This window comes from Monodelphis domestica, chromosome 1 (genome assembly GCF_027887165.1).
Source record: "Monodelphis domestica isolate mMonDom1 chromosome 1, mMonDom1.pri, whole genome shotgun sequence".
Lineage (NCBI taxonomy): Eukaryota > Metazoa > Chordata > Mammalia > Didelphimorphia > Didelphidae > Monodelphis > Monodelphis domestica.
Window position 1 is genome coordinate 496,731,926 of NC_077227.1, and position 22,287 is coordinate 496,754,212.

Consider the following 22,287-nt stretch of genomic DNA (forward strand, 5'->3'; position numbering starts at 1 on the left):
TATATATTTTTTAATTTACATTTTTGTGGATTGTAGTTATGGCTATGTCCTACTTCCTGCTACTCAACTCTTCTTAAAAATATCTTATTTAGTTAATTAATTTAGAGTATAGTTTTAAAGCTTTATTTAAAAAATTGGAATCTTTCTTCAGAGGTCAGGCAAAAGGATAGTTAGCTCCTTTATTTCTTACTAATCTGGACTGAAGAGAATAGTTTGCTGCTGCTAGATGGGAGAACATGATTTCTCTATTTTTTGCCACTGTGAGGAGCTCATATTTGATCAAGGGCTGTGAGGAAGAAAACTTGTATAACCTCATATTAAAAGTAGACTGAATTTACTAGAAAATCCTGCAGGATTAAAGAGGAGGCAATTTCCTTCTATTAAACTCTAGAGTTGTGGACACCACTCTACACCTTTTAAAAATCGAATTCAAATCTAGTGTTCTTTTCATGCAGTGCCAAAACATGACTAATCAAATGGCAAGTGTCCACTCTAACACATTATAGATAGACATGGGGCAGCATTAATCCATTCAGGTTGTGGAGCAGAAAAAGTGCCTGTTTTGAGTCTAAATGTTGCTTTTCTACTTAGTGTCCAGGTTACCTTCAACTAATCACTGATCCTCTTTCTTTTAGCTCTAATTTCTTATCTGTAAGATGGGGACAAAAGCACTTACATAGAGGTGTTTTTAGGGTTCAGTTAAATGTCATAAAATATTTTAAAGTATAATATGGTGTGGGAGTAGGAATTGCTACTACTGTTATTAGATTTCCTTCAAAATCTGGTTATTATCACTTCCCAGAAATGTTATTTAAGGAAAGGGCAAATACTATATTCTGTCACTTAGTCAAGAAACCATTTGGAAGCAAAGTACTTTTATTTCCCCTTGTTCCTAAAGAGCATAATCAGATTTTAACTAGCATTCCAAATCCCTAACCTAAGGGGTAGAAACTTTAGACTTCAGAGAGCTATGCATCAGCCATCTCATTGCTCTAAGTTTGGGCAGGAGCAAAATTAAAAATGGAGTTATTTATCAAAAATTGCTACTTATGTTCATTAGGGTCTATAGCACTGCACTTGTTAACACAAAATACAGATCACAGATCACAGAGTACATTGAATGTTTATTGGATTTGGCTAGAGGGTTAAACTTAATGATTTAGGCAATAGATGAGATTTATGCTTCTCTGCTACTTTTTTCCTGACCACCCTGCCTTCACTTGCCTTGTGATTTTTTTTTCCTCTGAGGCACTGAGAATCTAATGTACTTTATAGGGAAGGCCTTATATAAAGAGGGAATCATGGTTGGTTCTTTAAATTCTTTATCAAAGAACTCATCAAACATTTTTGAGACAGTATGAGGTTGGCTCGATTGCCACTGGGAAATTTCCTCAATTCTAATTCTTTTCTCCTACTTATAGAACCATATAACCTCAGAACTGGAAGAGGCCTTGCAGAACATCTAGTCCAATCTTTTCCTAATGAAGAATCTTCTCTATAACATACTTTACAAGTGGTCATCCTATTTTAGCTAATAGACCTCCAGGAGTGAATATTCATCATCCTTCAAAGGTGCCTCTTCCACTTTTGAAAAGTTAAAAAATTTAGAATGTTTTTTTTTTCCTTTAGAGGAAACCTAAATCTGTCTGTCTGTTTAAGGGAAATAATTCACTTTTCTTTTGTATTTTCTATGCTACCTAGTAGAGTGTCTCATAAAGATTTGCTGTATGAAAGTTCCAGTTAATGATGCTAACTTCTGCTTTTTTTCCTGTGGGAGAACTGGAGGGAAGGACACCCATAGAGTAGATATATATAATAAGTTAAGGTCAGAACTGAGCAGCAGAAGGCAGTCAGGTTGGATTGTATTTTGGAAATACTGCCTTGCTTTTAGTGACCCTAAGCTTCTAAATATCCATAAGTTCTAAGTTCCAAACTCCAACATTTTCACCATTGCTGCTATGTCTGCTTCTTATGAAAGCCCACAATTTTGGAAAAATAAAAATGATAAATAACAAAAAGCAATGGAAGGATGCATGGTGGTATAAGTAGGTTGTTCCTGGTTATCAACAACTTGCTAGCCAAAATGGCAAGAACATATATGACCAGTTCAGCCTTTTTAAGCATTCATATTCCCTTTCATGGGTCTGATTCCCTAAAGCAAGGTTACATTTTTCCTTCAGTGCACCAGGGTTACATACCCCTGAGGGGATGGAGCTGTCTTTCTTTTAATGCTATTAGCTCAGATTCTTATTCTGGTGTATCCTCCCCAAGCTAATTATTCAGTGAATAGCTCTCAAGTTTCAGTTGACTAATTGAAATCTGTGCATTTTTACTAAGGAGTATTTATTAAAGCAGTTAGAACAAGTACATAGAAAGAACCATTTTTTAACTTCTATCTCCCAGACTTCTTCAGTTTCTGAGAAAAGTTGACTCATTTAAAGCAGCTTCTACAAAGCACTGGTTCCACCTAGTTCAATTTTAATGTTGGTATAACCACTAGATAAGATGATGTATAAGTTACCCCTAGGTTTGGCTCTCACTCTTTTGGATTGCCCTGGCACCTTGGCTGATAGGAAATTGGCCTGGGTTCTTGTTTTTGTACTTGTGGAGGCTTACTCTTCTGACCTTTTGAAGCTCAGAAGCTCTTAGACATCTAAAATATTCTATTGGAAAGAAAGAATGATCAAATACAAAGAAGTAAAGATCAGAGGCTATATTTATGGCTACTTGTGGACCTGAATAAGGATATTAAGGAACAAAGTCTCTCTCTACTATCAGAGGCTTATGGAAGCACTTCTTCTCTTAATCAGAGCCAAAAAGGAAAGAAGATATGTCTTGGCTAGAGTGTTTCTTTTGAATGCATTTCTCAGTTGACTTGGCAGGCCAATCAAAGATTTCTCTTCTTCACATGAAAGGGAGTCTAAGAATAATAACTGTGCATGCTCAGAATCCGGAAAGAAGGTTCTACTATTATATTTCATGATGTATTTTTGAAAGCAGTCTTTCTGAGACTCTCCAATGTAGAGACTGCATCAACCAACAGAACTGCATATGCTCATAAGCCCTTGTCTTGGCCAGTTTGTCCCTTCACCCACAATTATATTAGAAAAGAAGATGAACAAATCATGAGGTGAAAATTAAATATGACAGATGGATAACCTTAATACTGATACAGATACAATCCAGATACAAATAAAAGCACACAGAAAATTTATTGAAAAAATCCATAGAATTATAGAATCTAAATCTCAGTTTAGATTTTTCAGAATTTGAAAATAACTTAGAAGACTTCTAGTCCTATTCCTTCATTGTACACAAGAAACTCTGCCTCAGACAAGAGGAATGATTTATTCAAGGATAGTTGGTCAGTTGTTTGTTTTCCTTTGCAACTGAAGAGGACCAAAATTACATCACTATATTGGGGTCAATGTACAGTGTGTCCAACTTTGATTGATCAGACTCTACCACAGAGCAGGCAGAAATAGCTGCTATGAATATTTGAGATGGAAGTATCTCTGAATTTGTGGATCTCATGTTTCTTTTGAGCTATTATAATTTTGCTTGCTTATAGAGCACAGCACTTTCTTTGTTAAGAGTGTTAAGGTATACCATGCTAGATGATTCTGTGCCAATGTCTCCAATGCCTTACAATATATACTAAAGTTCTTCAGAGAGTCCTTCAGAATTTCTTTTGACATCCATATAAGTGCTTATCTTGAGAAATTTCTCCATTAAATTGTCTTGTAGGCAAATATATGTTTGGTATTTGAGCAATGTGGTTAGCCCACAGCACTTTAACTCTGTGTAGTAGAGTTTTAATGCTTGACTGTTCTGCTCAAGAAAGACCTAAGTACCTGATACCTTATCTTGCCAAGAGATCTCCAAAATATTCCCCAGACAATTCAAAGGAAAATGATTCAATTTTTTGGCATGACAGTGGTATATTGTCCAGGTTTCACAGGTATACAACAATGAGTTTAGTAAATGACTCACTAGACCTTTCATTTTTGTAGGCATTTTAATATCTCTTCTTTCCCATCCTTTATTTCAAAGACTTCTAAACACTGAATGAGCTCTGGGAATATGTGGGTCAACCTCTTCATCTATGTGTATATCCCTGAAAAATATATTGCTAAGGTACGTGAACTTTGCCATACCATTCAGAATTTCTCCATTTGCTGTAACCAATGGTTCCACATATTGTAGAAAGGAAAACTGAAGCAAGTTTTGGACTTTCTGCCACTCAGGTGGAAGAAATAGCAGTTGGAAGGTTAGAGAGAAGATATTGACAAGAATGGCAGTTAATGAGGGGAAAGGCTTCTGGGAGTGACAGTTGTGCTTGTGGCTCTCTCTCCTGGCCCACGGACTGGAAGGAGCCTCTCTCCCAGTCTCAGGATAGAAGTGCTTCTTTTCCTGGATTGTTCCAAACTGTGTGTTTATCTGGATTCCTGTGATCGTGTCATTGAACAAAAGAATTGATGGAGAGTGATTTGAACTGTAAGGCTGGACTTTAGGGGTGTCAGCCCGAAGAGACGAGCCCAACCAGCTCTGAAAGTCAGAACCTTTTCTTCCTCTTGCTGTCTACTGCTAAAGACTTTGAACTTAAGAAAACTAGCACAGATTAGCATAGACAGGAATAAAAGAAACCCTCCACCAGCCTGCAAGGCCTGACCTCAGCTCAAAGGCTGAGAGACTCAAACTCCATCTGGGGAAAAGTATAGGGAAATCCTGATTCCCTCTTCCCTGCTACCTTCCAATTCAAACTTTTTATTAAAATTCATCTTTATTTAAATAACCACAGTCAGATAAGAGGAGAACAATCATTTCAGGGGGACATAGAGGGAGCTGAACCTCAGGACAGCAATTTAACCATAATTAATGGACTCCTGCTAGGCAACTTTGGTTGGTGGGGGGGAGGCTTTTCCCTCAGGAGGGCCCCTGCTTACCTGCTCTGGGGTATCTTCAACATCCATCAATAGAGAAGACATTCCCTCAGGCTATCATAGGTGGCCCATTTCTCAGGAACCCCAATTTTCAAAGATAGCCTCTCAGCAGGGGTATCTTACTCCTTTTACCTCTCAGGCAGCTTATTTCCTCTCTCCCTGCAACCCCTCCATTCCCTGTTACAAAACCTTCCTTATCCCCTGTATATCTTTGATATCCCTACAAATCCCTTTAAATATTACAGTTTGGATGGTATGGTACTAGCTGGTAGAAAAACTATATTTTTTCTTGGTGTTAATTATCAGCCTAAAATTACTAATGTCAGATAATTGTTTCATCTCAGTCTCAAAGCCTGCATTGAGTGCAAAATCATATGTAAACAAAAAGTCATGCACCAACTTTTCTTTCAACTTAGTCTTGTACTGTAGCTTTTTCAAGTTAAATAATTTACTGTCAATACAAGAGCTTACCTTAATGCTATTTTTGTCCTCGTTGAACTTGTGTCAGACAACATCACTAAAAACATTATGCTAAAAAGCATGAGAGCAAGCACACACTCCTACTTCACTCCTTTGGTGACTGGGAAGGTGCAAGAGCATCTATCATTCATTATCTAGAATCTGCACATGCATATTTTCACAGATCTGGAGTATAATACTAATAAATTTCTCTGGGCAAACAAATTTTGCCATGATCTTCCATAAGCCATCCTGACTCATGGCATCAAAGGTCATAGTTGGATCTATAAATGTTGTGTACTTACCTCTGTTCTGCTCCTAGCATTTCTCCTGGGGTTGTCAGGCAGCAAACACTACATTGACATTCCTTACCCCCTTTTTAAGCTACAAGGCCTCTTGAGTAAATAACCATTTTTCAGGTGAAAGATCAGCATATTAAGGAGGACTCTGGCAAGAACTTTGAAAGCAATGACAAATATAGATATCCTTTTTTGATTGTTATAGGACAGCATATTTCTTTTTCCTTTATAGAGATGGACATTGGAGGCATCCTTGATCTTATGAAAGAGAATCTCTTAACATATAACCTGGTAGATTTTAGTGAACTTTTTTTTATGAGCAGTGGACTCCCTGTCTTGGAAAACTCTGTTGGAATAAGAACATCAGTAGAACTTTGCGACATAAAAGGAACCTAATGACATTCAAAAATCTCTTCTTTACTTGAAAGTTTAGCTAGAGAGGGATGGACTTCAAACTGAAGTATATAGTCAAAGATTTCAGCATTCATTGATGATGGTCTATTTAGAACATTATGGAAGTGGTCCACCCATCTCTCTAGAATCATGTCCTTATCACTGATTAGTATGGCTCTATCATTGCCCAGTAGTTGAAAGGCACCTACATCTTTGGCTCAAAAATAGGCTTCAGGGCATTAAAGAAGTGCTTTGGTGTATCATTATTAGCAATAAACTGAATTTCATCTGCCTCCTTATTGAGTGAAGACTAGGACATACCTCTAAACTTCATTTGCAATTTACTTTTGATGGAGTTAAATATTGCCTTCTTAGAGATGGACAAACTATCCTAGTAGTAAAATCTGTAAATGTCTCATTTTTCATTTTTTATCTTCTAAATTTTTCCCATCATTTTCACCAAACTAATCTTTTTTTTTGCAATATTCTTGTCCACAGGAGTAAATACAGTGTTATACAACAAATCTCTGAAAGCTGCCCACTCCTTTCCTGTTCCACTGTTGCCAGTCATGTGTTGGTTGGCTCATCCTCCCCTCCAAGTAAGCAACAAACTGTGTTTTCATGTGGAGAAACACACTACACTATTCAAATTAAATCTTCTGGTAGCCATCTTGCCCGGGCAGCTGCTCTTATTGAATGTTAATGTTTGGTTTAGAGAGGATAAGTCAATGATTGGCCCAGTGCTTCTTGCCACATATGACCTCCAGCACTTTCAGATTCTGTTTCTTCTCCTTACAATGGTATAGTCTATTAAATGCCAATGTCTGCTTCAAGTAGCCATGAAGTTTTTATTACATTTAAGTAAAAGGAAGGCAGTGTTAGTGATGAGAAAGACATAATACACAAGTCTTCAGTAGCAAGCACCCATTGTTATTGCTTTTTCCAGCTGTTCTTCCCAACGACTCCCTGTCATGTCTGATAGTCTATGCCTACTCTGGTATTAAAGTGTCCCAGAATTACAACTTTGTGCTTTTTTGGCATACTGTTAATGAGGGTCTCCAAGTCTTCATAAACTTTTTTTACCTTATCATGGTTTGTCATGGCAGGAATTTACCTATTAATGATAATATGGTGCTTTCCTGTAAATGGAAATCACATTGTCATGAACCTGTTGTTCAGTCCTTTTGGGGAGGCATATTTGCTTATTGATTAGATAAGATTTTATTACTAAACCTATGACATCTTCACAGTGCACCCCATCACAATGACCATTCCAGAAAAACAAACAAACAAACATATATCCACCTCTGACTTCAGTAAGCTGGACTTCATTTTGTCAGTCTTGTTTCACTCAGGGCTGCTATTTGTATGCAATACCTACTGTGTTCTCTTAAAAGATTTGTTCATTTTTCAGATCGACTGGGTTTCATGTTGCATGTCCTCACATTCCTTGTACCAAGGGTGAGTAAAATCATCTTACCCCCAAATTTGTTTTTTACAGTTTTCTTTGTTTCAACCACAGGGTAGAACCTTCACTGCTGCAATAAGCAGGCTAGAATTAGATTTGGATGAAGCTGACAATTTTTATGGCATCTTTTCTATCCCTTTCTTCATAGCAAAAAGTGGGCAGTGTAGACACTAAAAATGGCTACTCAGACAACCAGAGGCAGCCACCATATACCACTGCTGCTTTGGTCCAGTGAGAAGATGATGTTATACCCTGGGTCATCTGCAAGCAGAGTTGTGACAACAGCTCCCAGTGTATCACCTGCTGCTTTGATACTTGTCCTTTACCACAGGACTTCAAGTTAGGAGTAAAATCATAGAATAATGAGATAGTAAAATAGTAAAACATAAAATGGTAAAATGATATTGGTTTTGACTCATGCATTAATTGAATATAAGTAATGCAGAATTGCATGAAGTCTCATTCTTTTCTTCCACAGTTAACTAACTCCTGTGGCAAGACAAAAGACAAAATCACTGGTGATGACTCTGGATCTGTAGTCCTTGCATTTTCAAGTAAACAAACTCTTAGCTCTCTTCAGTGAATGCTTCTGCAGCTTTAATGGCCCATAAAGATCGAGAAAATTTGAATTCAAGGCCGAGAAGCAAAGTTTATCACTTCAAGTTCAGGAGTCTTGTGAATGTGCCATGAAACAGAATGATAAGGGTTTGGAGTGGAATGAACATTTGTGAATCTCTGCACTACTTGTAAGGAGGAAATCATAGATCACTTAAAAATAATTCTTCTGTTCTATTAATATGACATGTCATACCAACACAAGAAGTCTTAGCTGATGAACAAAAATATGTCTAAAAGAGCATTTATAGATTCCCTCTGTAAAAACTTTATTGCACTTCAACTTTGTTGATTCACTATGCGTTCATAATCTGTGTCAGAAAAAATAAATGTGTTTTAACGACTTGGTGCTGATTTATTAAGACTATTATTTTCTTTGCATCTAGGAGAGTGCTTTATGTATACTGGGTGTTCAATACATATTTATTGAATAAAGAATAAATGACTATTTATAGAGGTGAATTCCCTAGTATATAAAGTTATTGTTTTTGTCCTTTGTTTTTGTAGAGGACCAATGATATCATGAGATGATGTCTAGACTTGTGTATGAATTAGATTTAAGTGAGGCAGAGTTCCATTAAGTTGCGAATTTTTCTTCTAGTATCATCAATGTTCCATGACAAGGCAAAAGTCATGATGACTAGTGATGGCCTAAGAAGCAGTGGATCACTTTGGTCTCATTAGTATATGACCTATCTCCAAGAACTCCATAGTACATGTCTCATTTGCCTTCATGGCCATTGGAACAAATTGTTCTCATTCACCTATTCTGCCTGAGTAAGTCTTCACATGCTTGGGGTAAATATCTCACCTATGGCTTTGTGGCTCAACAGTTACCCTATATCTTGTTTAAACTACTTGAAATGGTTTACTGGGGTGTGGCTGCTGAGCATGCTGCAGGTTCTTGGAGACATAGATGAGAGTTGAGTTCCAGTGGACATCAAACAGTTCTGAAAAGTGCTCAGCAAGCCCTCAGACCAAAGATGCTCATCCTCCTTAAATACCCAAGGATAGGGTGGGGAGTATGTGGGGGAAGATTTCTTTTTTGCCTTTTCAGAAAGGTTTAATATGGAGTTTCAGAAAGATCAGTGGTCTATGAGGCAAGGGACCTGGATCCTAATCCTAGCTCCATCACTAACTTTAGTTATGTGATCTTGACATTGAGTAGGCTTAGTTTATAACCTGGAAAAAATCAGGCATCTAATACTAAATAATTATCTATGGAACTTTCAAACTCTAATACTCTATGATATTTTATGACCTTGGTAAAATATCTTATTTAATATATTATAATAAAATGATTCTTTCTCTTCACTTAATATAGGTATTTAGAGGATTATATGTGTGTATCTAAATCTATATACATATGTTTGTTTCTATACAAATGCATACACCTAATTTAAAAAATGTAATTAACAGATAAAGCATCTAAGGACCCATAGTCTCATCTTTGCTAATAAATGTACCTCTGTGAACTTGGGCAACCAATTGTTAAATGTTTACTTATGTGCCAGTTTGTGCAGTCTGCTTGTTCTTGAGCAGTGATGGTAAACCTATGGCATGGGTGTCAAAGATGGTAAACAGAGCAGAGCACTCTCTGTGGGCACATGGCCACCTCCCACTTCCAGAACTCATTACTAGAAAGGCAGAGGTACTTGGGTGGAGCTGCTCCCCTGCCCCTCTCCATCATGCCTGATAACATTTTTTCACATTCTCCCAATCCTTTTCCCAGCAGCCCAATGGGAGCACACAGAAGGTAAAGTGGATGGCTCACAGACAGCACAGCTAGAGGGGAGCAGAGCACTTGTGCCACTCCCCTCTTCTCTCTCTATACTCACTGAGGACATTCCTCACTTCATCGTGCTGCCCAGCAGCCCAACTGGAGTGCTTCCTCCTTCCTCTGTGTGACATCTGATTAGGGTGAGAATCACAGAATGCTATCTCTGGGAAGATCAGGCAAGGTACTTAGTCTCAGGGGTGGGATCGGGCAGGGCCCAGCACTCTGTCTCTAAAAGGTTTGCCATCACTGCTCTTGGGTATGTTTATATATATATATATATATATATATATATATATATATATATATATATATATATATATATATATATATAAACAAATCTCTACTTTTAAGGAGTTTAAATTCTGCCTGGGGTAACAGTATATTCATATATATGTGTTTATTAAAATTTCATATAAACAATATATTCTAAATAAGTATAAGTCATATAGATACAAGGTATTTAGGAAGGGACAGTGCTAACACTTGGGGAATCAGGCAGGGTTTCCTTCAGAAAATGATTACTTTTTCCTTTTAAATAGATCTTCCTTTGGAAAGAAAAGGGGGAAAGATTCAAAGGAAAATAAAAGTAAAAGTTAATAAAACACTTAAAAAAGAAAAATGGTTCTTGAGCTACATCAGGAAGGAAAAAAGGTGAGATGAAGGTAAGGAGGTAGAGTATTCTAGATAGGGGGACAGCCAGACCAGGGAGAGGAGAAAGTGTTTCATGTGTACAGAAAATAGAGAAGGCAAATTATGGTTGCAGTAAGGAAGAGGAGTAGTATATGATGAAGTTGAAATGATAGTTTGGGACCAATATGTGAATGACTTTAAAAACTTAAAAGTAAAATTTATAATTGATCTTAAAAGCAATAGAAATGTATTGGAATTTACTAAGTGAATACCAAGTTTATATCTCTGCTTAATTAAAACCTTGACAACTTTATAGAGGGAGGACAGATTGGGTAGGAGACCAATTTAGATGTTATTGTAATTATGTAGGGAAGAGGTGAAAAGATCCTGAACTAAGGAAGTCACTTTGTTTCTGAGGGTCTCAGTTTCTTCATCTGTGATATATAAAGGAAGATTAGATGATTTCCAAATATCTTAGTTTCCATTCCTATCTGTGTTCATGAGCTCTTATTTGATGTGTTTTCTCATTTGGGGTTCATCATTAGATCTATCTCTAAACAACATCTTTATGGTTGATATCTGCTTTAGTCCACTCACTGGGGACTTCAGCATATTATGCAGCTCAGTAGTAGTCTTTAGAAGGAAGGAGGGAGAGGATGGGAGATTGGGGATTTTTGGGTGGCACAGTGGATCAACAGAAGATTATTTTCCCTCACTTCAAATATGGCCTCAGACACTAGATTTGTGACCTGGAAAAGTCACTTAACTCAGTTTTCCTTATCTGCAAAATGAGCCGAAGAAGGAAATGGTGAAGTAATCCAATATCTTTGCCAAGAAAATCCTAAATGGTGTCATGTCTTAAAGAGTCGGACATGACTAAAACAACTGAAAAACATCAAATGGAGGAATGAGGACAATCTGCCTTATGAAGTTCTTCCAAACTCTTAGATTGAAGTTACAACAAATTGACTTAAGTCAAAAATGTAAAAAAAAAACCACAAAACCCAACAACAACAAAATAAAATGAAATAGCAAAGTTTCTATAAATTCAAGAGGCAACCTAGACAAGTAAATAGAGGGCTAGGCTCAGAGTCCAGACATCCAAGTTCTACCCCTTAAATATACTGGATTTGTGACACTTCCCAAATCACTCAACCTCTGAGTTAATACTCTGACAACCTCTAAAATGCTAAGTTGAACTCCATTGGTAGAAGTTGTTTCCTCTTTTAACAATTTACTGTGTCCATGAAATCACAGGTCCAGTCCATATCTTTGGATTCTACTGAATCAGAGCTCAGCAATTAGTAATATTCAGTGTAGTATTTACATTCACAATCTAAGTGGATAATTTAATTTTAATGTTCTTCTTTTGGCAGTGGACACTTCTCATCCTCACAATGGTGCTCTGCTTCAGACAGAATTGCTTTCATTACCTCGTCAGTCTCAGTTACACCATCTGGAAAATGGGAATAAGTAGCTGACCTGAGATTATACAGTTTGCAATTACGGAAGCCAGTATTTGACCAGAAGATCTTCTGATGTCAAGTTGAATGTTCTTTAGATTTTTATTCGCTTCTATCACTGAAATAAAAAAAAATTGAAGATTTTCATTATCACTCTCCATATTTAAGGAGTAAATTTACAAAACACCTAAATAAAAACTGAGCTAATTCTTTTTTCTTAATGGAAGCTACTCTACCCTCTTTGTCAGGGACCTTATTCAACTCTCTTTTTTTTTCATTCTTCCTAATTTGCATCAGATTAGATGGAAGGTAATGAGAGTATAGACATACATGACCAGGAGAAGTAATGGGTTTGACTTCTAATTTCTTTTTTTTTAATTGATTGAACTTTATAATGAATACAAAGAGAGGAGGAATTCAGCACTGGATTACCTTAGAGAAACTGATATTTTACAATTGATACAAGAGGATCATTCCAGCCATGAGGCTTTATTGCCTGGGAGGGGCTTCTGATACAATGGCAGAAACTTCTAAGACAAAAGATCACTTAAGATTCCATCACTAGGCACTTCAGGGTTTACTGTTCAGTCTACAACAAGGTCAGGTAAGGCAGGACAGGGTCAGATTTATTAATATTTTAAAGTACAAACTCAAAAGACCCAATTCCAAACACAGACTGTTAGAAGAAGCATGGGGTTAGGGCCCTTCAGGGAGAAGGATGCTGTGGAGGCACCAGATTTCTACTGGGCTCTTAGGGGTATTAATCCTGGAGTTACTCATTCTGACAATTACATATTCATTCTACCTCACACACTCCAAGAAATGAATCTAGTGGTATTTGTTTCTGTTCTGTACTGTTTGTTCTCAGAGTCAGGTACCTGAGGTCATCCTAATGGACAGGAAATTAAGTCCCTGACTCTCTGGTGCCAGGATTGCAGGGGGGAATAGTACAGTCACCTAGACCAGCACAGAAGCCAGGGTGCCTAGGACTTGAGTTCAAAGTGTCGTTTGGACTTAGAAGTGGGCTCTCTAGTGAGTAAGCTAAGCTATCAGTGAATCTAATTCCCTTCCCCTTCCCAGAGACTGAGATGATGTATGGAGAGTGAGAGGGTGGGAAAGGGAAGGACTTTACCTCCCAGATATTGGAATAACTATATACTAGGGATTATACCTTTTGAATTTTATATAAAAGTGCATCTAATTGTTAGTAGCCAAGGGAACAAAGAAGGCCACTTCTTCCCAAGTGGTAAAGTACTAGCAGAGATCTCCATGGTAGATACTCTAGGCTTGTTTCAAAGGCCCCTCAAGGGCATCTCTCTGCTACCCGAACTGGGCATGACCAGACTAGCCTGACCAGACCCAGGCAACATGTGCATTTAGTCATTTCCTTGAAGGTAAACTGGTGATCTCTTTTGGAAAGATTCTAAACATTTCTTTTTCATTTACATCTGGCTTTCTGTGACCCCATGGACCATAGCTCGCCAGATCTAGCCTCTACTTCTCCTGAAGTCTGTTCAAACTCATGTTCATTGCTTCCAAGACTGTAGGCAAATCCTCAGCTTTAAGAGTTCCTTTGAGGTATGGAGTTAATGAGTCAGAGAATTCCCCAAAAAACCTCACTCCACCTTTGGAGGTCAGGCTTCCCAGGAGAGAACCTATTCCCTGTAATTCCAGGGCCAGGGCCCCTCATCAGAGGACCTTTTCAGGTATTCTATGCTTTGTTTTTCAATATTGAACTTTCGACAGAGTTCTGGTCTTTTCTTTGCAAAAACTTGGAAATCTTCTATTTTGTTGAATGCCCATACTTTCCCTTGGAAGTATATAGTCAGTTTTGCTGGATAACTGATTCTTGGTTGAAGACCCAGCTCTCTTGCCTTTCTGAAAATCATGTTCCATGCCTTAGGATCATTCAGAGTGGAACTTGCAAGGTCTTGTGTGACCCTGATTGGCATCCCTTTATATCTAAATTGTCTTTCTCTGGCTTCTTGTAGGATTTTTTCTTTTGTTTGAAAGCTTTGGAATTTGGCAATTACATTCCTGGGAGTTGTCTTTTGGGGATTTAGTGTAGAGGGTGTTCTGTGAGCTCTGTCAGTGGCTGTATTTCCCCCTTGTGCTAGAATCTCTGGGCAATTTTCTTTGATTATATCTTGTATTACGATGTTGAGTTTGCTGTTTATTTCTGGCTTTTCTGGAAATCCAATTATTCTTAAATTATCTCTTCTTCCTCTATTTTCCAAGTCTGTCACCTTGTCATTGAGATATTTTATGTTCTCTTCTAATTTCTTGATCTTTTGGCTTTGTTTTATTGATTCTTGCTCTTTTACCTGCTTGTTGTCTCTGAGTTGCCTAATTCTGACCTTTAAAGCCTGGTTTTCTTTTACAGTTTGGTCAAACTGGTTTTGTAGATGTGTGAATTTCTTTTGCTTTATTTCCCACTTTTTCTCCCAGAAGGCTTTCATCTTTTTGATCATTTCAGATTCAAATTCTTCATTGGTTTGTGGAGAGTTTCCATTTCCTTTGGAAGGTTTTGGAGCATTTTCTTGTGTTTCCTCTTCTATCTCCTCTGTGTTTTGTATTTTTGCTCCATAAAATGTGTCCAAAATTGCCCCCTTCTTCTTCTTTTTCTTGGAATTTTGGGGCTTTGTGCTTCTGTGGAGTTTGCCATCTCTATCTGAGTGGGGAGGACTAGTTTTTCTTCTTGACTTCTAATTTCAAGGGGCTTATAGAACTGTTAAGTGGCAGGAGAATTTCATATACCTAGATGTTCCTGTGTTCTTGGAATTTTTAAAATCTTATTGGTTCAGTCATATGTAATTATGCTTCACTTGGGTTAATAAAACCACAGTCTCCTTCTAGTAGAGATTATAAGATCCTTGAGGATAAGTATTTTTTTCTGTAACCCTAGTACTTAGGATAGTATCTTACACAGAGCAGGCACATATAAATGATGGTTGACTATACTTGACTGTAAACTTTATGTAATATAAACACTCTTTGTATTCCCCTGAAACATGGAATTCAGTGGCACTATCCTTTGCCATATTATAGGAACTAAATAAACTTTGACTACTATTTGAAGAAAAAGAGATTATCCATATTCATTCTTCCAAAATTTCTTATTGTCAAAAAAGTTAATATTGTGTTGTGGCAATGATTTTGCTTCTTTTTGTATTTCCAGCACTTAGCATAGTGCCTAGTCAAAAATTTTATTACAACATTGTTTTCTGCAGACATAGATGAACTTACTTGAATTAATAGGGTTACAAGTACTTATGGATCACCTCCTTTATGGAGAATAATGTATCAGGTTTTTTTTTCCTTAGCCCTAACTTCATTTCCTACTTTAACAATTTATCTTTAAGATTTCAATACCTCTTCCAACTACAGTAGATAAAGGACTATTTTCTGTGAAAAAGTGGGATGTTGAATTAAGAATGACAATATGCACCTTATTGGGAGAGTTTGTCAGCTCTTAAGATCACAGGTCTCATAATTTAGGTTACTTAATTGTATGTTGCATTAAAATTCTAAACTCCTTCTCCCTTGTTACATACCCAAAATGTTAAACACAGTCTTCCAAAGAGAAAACTGTCACTCAGACATAATTAACTAGACTTTTACACAAATGAGAGGTTAGTAAAGCAAGTTAAACAACACCACAAAATCTACTTTGTGAATTCTGAACTCTAATAATTACATAATTAGAGCAGAAGATTCCTTGTCACAAGTGCATTTTCTTTTATTTTTGCTCCACACTTCAAACTTCCTTCCAAGGATTAATTTGAGAAAAAAGGACATTACAAGTGGTAAAAAGACAGAAACTGTGGTTAAATGGCTAGATATTTGATTTAATATCCCTTTCTTTGCTGAATTGAGGTAGTTTATTTTGCCCATGCATGGAAATCATTTAATTTAACAGCACAATAAACATTTAGGAAAGCATTAATATTTGATTACAAAGTTGTATTATTATTATAATGTAATTTCTTTTCAAAATTTATTGACTCTAACCACTAGTGGAATTAACATTTTCAGAACAAAAACAAGAGTAAATTCTATGCATATGTCCCTAATCTAGAAAGCAGATATCAGTTATCTTTAGAGTTTTTAAGGTGAAGTTTTTCTATTATTAAAAATTCTAGAGTAACGGAAGTCATTTAAACATGAGAAAAAATGAAAGTTTTCTTTTTTTCCTTTTATTTAGAGTCATATAACAGCATAATTTTTTTAGTGGGGATCAGCATGGCATTATAGACAGAGGGCTGTTCTTGAATCCAAGAAGAATTTGGTTCAAATTCTGCCTTCTATACAAACTGGCTGTGAGATTCTGGCAAATTATCTAGCCTTTTCTGTGCTCTATGCTACCCTTTAAGAATATAAGTTGCAGTAAAAGCGTTAACTTGTATTGGAAGAAGTTTTCTCATTTCGAATTTACTATACTGAGGAACTCATGGGTCCAGTTTTCTTCTTTATTGTAATTTTGGAGTAGGAAGAGTTTCAACTGGATTATATCTGAGAAAGAGCACAGCAATTTCAATGATCCCCCTTCCCACCTCCTTCAGGAATCCTTGCAGTGTGTAATAGGAAGAGGACTTTGCAAAAAGACTGTGTAATGCAAACTATCAGGTGATTGACAGGAGCATGTGACAGGGAGTCACATGGGAGCCTAAGGGTCAAGATCTGGGTAAAGATTCTAGTGTCCCAACAGACTACTCACTTCTCTCCTGAAGGATCTTGGATTGGAGGTTTTACATCAGGTTTCTGGCTTTTGGTGATACCAGCTGAAGAAAGAGGAATCCTACTTGGACTGGCTGCTGGCAGCTAGAACAGAGGTCTACAGACTCCCTTCTCCCCTGGACCTGTTTTGGACAATTTTCATCTGAAGATTCTGGCCCATTGATTGGACTCCATTTGTGAGATTTTGTGTCGGGGAAACTTAATGTTTTTAGCTTAGAAAGTTATGTTAAGATAGGTCTATAGAAATTAAGGTTTAAGATTAATTGTAATCATTTTCCTTACCCTTTTTCCTTTCCCTTTCCCAAAAATAAACCTGATTTTTATATGTTTCCTACTTGTTCTTTCCCCTAACAAAATCCTGATATTACAGATGCCCAATTTAAGAAACAAAAAACATACATTCTGGGGAAGCTAAATGTTTTAATGGATTGAGAGTCACACTTAGAGAGATAGGGAGATATTGATGTCAGATGCAACCTCTGACACTTCTTGGCAGTGTGTCCTTGGATAAGTCACTTGCTCTCAATTGCCTAACCGTTAGTATATATATATATATATATAATCCTGACAATAATTTTCTGTGATTCCTTATTCCACAATACTATCATTTTAGGAGATGGGGATTTTTAAAGGAAGTTCACTCCTCCACAGCTTCCCCCAAAATAGAAAACCTAATATTCAATCAATCAAAGTGTATGTAGAATAAATAGAGATTTCAGTTTTACATACACACATACACACACACACACATACACACGTATTACAAGGGATGGTTTCTCTGGAGGTGATAGTTTGGTGAGTAGTGATGAATATATAAAAAGAACAAAATATTTTTCAAATCATAGGGAAAAAAGCAAAAAAGAAAGATGCAGATAGACTAATATTTGTTTTGCTACTGTATTAAATTCATTCACTTTAAAAATATGTAAGCATAGTACCTTCTAAAACATCCTGTATTTTTCTACTTTACATATTAAAATATTTGTGTCTCTTGTTAGATGCTAAATTTATAACAACAAAAGCAGTGTTATTGGTAGATGTAAGCAAGCTGTACAAAATCGTTAATAATGGTTCATAATGAAATTATTCAAATAGTCAAGGCATCATTGAGGACATTCATAAACAAAAAAGATAATAAACTAGTCATCTGCTCAGAGTAAGGGATCTATTAATGTATACCCCAAGTATTTTTATAAAGAAGAAAGAAAGGAAGAAAGGAACAAAGAAGCAAACAAAGGAAAGAAAAATAAAGGAAAGCCTTAAAACATATTGGGTTGAAATTTTTTGGAGATTTATGAAAAACCTTAGATGAGAAGATACTATGTACCATGCTACTTTCCTATTGGATCATTGTCTTATCACAGCAAAGGGGCTTGCATAACATAGTGAAACTTTCTACTCTAATATCCTATTCTGATACCTCACTGTTACCTAAAGGGATTCTCTGTTAACAAATATGAAATAATTAGGTAGTGCAGTAGATAGAGCATTGGATCTGAAGTCAGGAAGATATGAATTCAAATTCAATTTTAGACACTTATTAGCTGTGTGAACATGGGCAATTTATTTAATCTCTTTCTTAGTTCCTTCCTTTGTAGAATAAGGATAATAATAGCCCTATCTCCCAGTATTGTTGTGAGGATAAAATGAGATCATATTTTTAAAATGTTTTACAAACCTTAAAGTACTTTATTTTATAATTACTATTTATTATTATGTAATCCAAGTTCTCTCAGGCCCTACGAAGTTGGAAAGTCTTAAAATCTAATGGTGATTAATGTTTATGTTACCTAATTACCACAGGATCATAGACTCAGCAAAAGGAAAACCTAGAGTTTACTAAACCATAGCTATTATTAGATTTCTCACCAAAAAGTTGGCCACTAAATAATGAAAGCTTTTCAGTCATAGCAACTCTCAAAGACCATTAAATGTTCTATAAGAGCAAAGAGATGTTGTGAATCAGTGTCAATGGAAAGAAATTAATAATGTTAGAAATCTACATTGCTAAAATCATGCAATTAACGTCTTGATATAAGTATCATATTAGACTAATTATAATGGCAATGTGAGATAGATTCTACTACAAATTCTATGACAATACATGTATTGTCCTTAATAGTATTAATATTCTTTTCCTTTAAAAGTCTATCCCCAAAAAACTTGTGTCATCCATTATAACAGTTTAAAAAGGGAGAAAAAATTAAGCCATTCACCAAAATTAGTCAATAAATCTGCCAAGTCAGACATTATTGGTGATCTCCTATATCTGCTAAAAAGGGAGTAAGGTAAATTTTCTCTTCTCTAGGGCCAGGATAGGCCCATGGAATTATAGTGTTCATCCTCAGTTTAAAAATTGTTTCTTTTTTTGTTTTGTTGTTGCTGTTTTATTCACATTATTGCACTCATTGTATATATTGGTTTCCTTATTTTACTTTTTTCTACTTGAATTATATATATAAATCTTCCCATGTTTCTCTGAATTCGTTATATTCATTGCTTCTTATAATGTAATGATATTATATTAATTCATGTGCAACAATTTAGTCATTCTTCAATTAAATGAGCATTGAACTTTGTTTCCTGTTTTAAAAAAATATCTCAGACTGTTAAGGATTTTTTTCTCTGTATAGAACCATTCTATTTATATTTCTTACCTGCTTAGGGCATATCCCTGTTAATAGAACAGTATAAAATATAAATATTTTAAAGATAATTTTTAAGTATCTCCCTTTCCCAATGTCTTTTCCATCTTATTTTCCATTTCTTTAACAAAGAATGTAAAAAATAGGAAAATATTTTCAGTAAAACTATTACATTGAAAAGCCTTAAATTATATTCAATGTTCCACAACAGACCTTATATTTGAAAAAGAAAGTAGGGATGGGCCTTCTGATATGTCTACTTTGAGACTACACGTGCTGTTTATAGTGCCTATGACATTATACTTGCTTAATTTCTCTTTCCCACTTTTCCTCTGCCTCTCTTAATTGATTTTTGAAATCCATTTTGAGCTCTTTCAGAATCTGAGTCCAATTAATATTTTTGGGGGCTTTATGTATGTTTACATTGCTTTGATTATCCTCTTCTCTGTCTGTGACGTGCTCTTTGTCACCACAAAAATTTTTCTGTATTTAGGGTGTTTTTTTTTTAATGTTTGCTTATTTTCCCAGCCTGTTTCTTGACTTTCACTTTTGACTCCAAATCTTTATATTATAATACCTTGGTATGTTTAATCTAAGTTTGACTAAAAATTTCAGTTTTATAAAGAGTACACAACAAAACCCCTTGTCACCTAAAGCCCTATTTGGAAATTTTTTTCAATCCCTATTGTTGAAAAACTTTGTAAAAGGGGTGAGATAGATAAATAAGCACCTGATAGTGTTTATGTAAGGATCAAATGAGTTAATGTCTGTGAAGTGCTTCTCACATCTTAATGTTCTGTGATGAATGTCATCCATTATTATTCATTCATCTTTCTTAATTTACTAAGTGTAATATAGGGTGTATGCTTTAATTTTTTTCTGTTGCTATTTTATACATATTCCTCTACTCTTACAAGGGAGATTTGGGAATAGAATTCATCTTTTTGTCATTTCACTTTTAGTCAATGTGTTTTTTTTTTTGCAAGGGGGACATGATGGAAGGTTCTAACAGCTCTCTAGAAATGATAAAAGCAAACAGATCATTTACACTAGGAATGCCAGCTGGAGAAAAGAGAACATACGCTTGCATTCAGGAAAAGTTTCACAGGATGTTAAAAGAAACCATCTGCTTTTTGTTTTTTGCTCTTGTTTAAGAACAGCTTGTGTTTGCAACTCACAATTTAAAACATGGTAATAACCTACAGGACTCTGTGAAGCATGAATCTTACTGGTCCCCCCTCCCCTTTCCGGCTTTTCTTTTTCCCCCTCTGTCTGCATAAAGCAGAATGTGCAGATATTTGCATGTTGCAACTTGGATAATAAAATTCTTCTGATCACGGTCTGTGTTGATGCTCGGTAATGTTTTCTGGGAGTTCTAGGAGACTACAGTGAAATTCAGCCAATAGAAATACAAATTTAACACAAGAGTTAGCTAAGAGAGACACCCCAGGCTAAGACTGTTGTTCAATGCATTTCGTACTCATTTTGTGTAGAGAAATGTTTTTCTTTTTTCTTTTTCTACTTTATTTGGCATTGCACCTGGAAAATAATTGAGAAGGTTTTTTTGGAGGGGGAAAAAAGCAATTTTATATGTTTACTCTTCTCATTTGCATAATAGGTGAAGGAAAGAAGGCTTGATACCTTGTAAGAAGCTGACTTAATGGGTCCGATTTAACCACCCCTCAAAGTATCAACTAGTGGCAAAACTCATATTAAAGACTAAGGCTCATAGATCATAAGCATTTAAATCTAGAAGGGGTCTTAAAATTATTCTTGGTTAGATATAATGTATAGCATAGTTTTCCTGGAGAAAGAATTTGGTCCTGAAGCTGGGATTCTCAACCTTTTTGCAATTACCTTATCATGTTGGCCCCTCATCTGAAAGAGACCATATGGCATACTCTTGTAAATTAAGAGAAATGAAAATGAATTTTGAATTGAGAACACCCTGCAAGATAATTGAAGCTACCCTAGGAAGCTGAGTTCTTCTGAGGGCAACGGGATTTCTCTCAATGATGTGTTAAATGTTCAAGAAAGCACCTTTTTTAATACTATGCCAGAATCCAGTTTCATTCTGATGGACTAGCTGAGATATAATCGGGATATACAAGGAATGGCATATTTTGGGAAAACTGGTAAAGGTAAGGACACAAACCTTAATTGTCAATGAAAGATGTTCATTTTGTTAATGCTTTAAGATTTACTGAGTGCTTTCCTCACAACAACTCTGTGAAGGAGGTAACATTCAACTTCATTTTATAAATGAGGAAAGGAGAGTTCAGTGAGCAGACTTCAGTCAAATAGTTGTTAAATGATGGATCCAAGATTTGAATTCAGACCTTTTTGATATCAAGCCCTAGGGTTTTTTTTTCTATTGTATTGGCCTAATGGTATCTGCTTTAGTCAGGTTATATTGGCTTGACTGTTAAAGTATACTCCCTTAGAAATCAGCAAATGCTTCATATCAGGAGTTGATTTATGTTTTATTGATTATTTGGATTTGGTTTATTTTTTATTTTGATTTCGTCATTTTTTAGTCTTAAGAAACAGATGGAGAACATGTTAATAATAAAAGTTAAACTTAAATATATCACAAGTACTTTTTTTTTTAAAAAAAGCTGATTGTTAAACATTATGTGCAAAACCATAGTATAGCTCTAAGGGACAATGACTAGACTAGTGCAACTGTGAATTAGAGGATATGAAAGGGGTAGAGTATAAGGCGACTAGGAAGGTAGGAAAGGGCAGGTTGTGAAGGTGATAAAAATGATAGATTAGACAAAGAAAGAGAGAGAGAGAAAAAGAGTAAGATGATATAGAGAGATAGAAGATAGAGATAGAAAGAGATAGGTAGG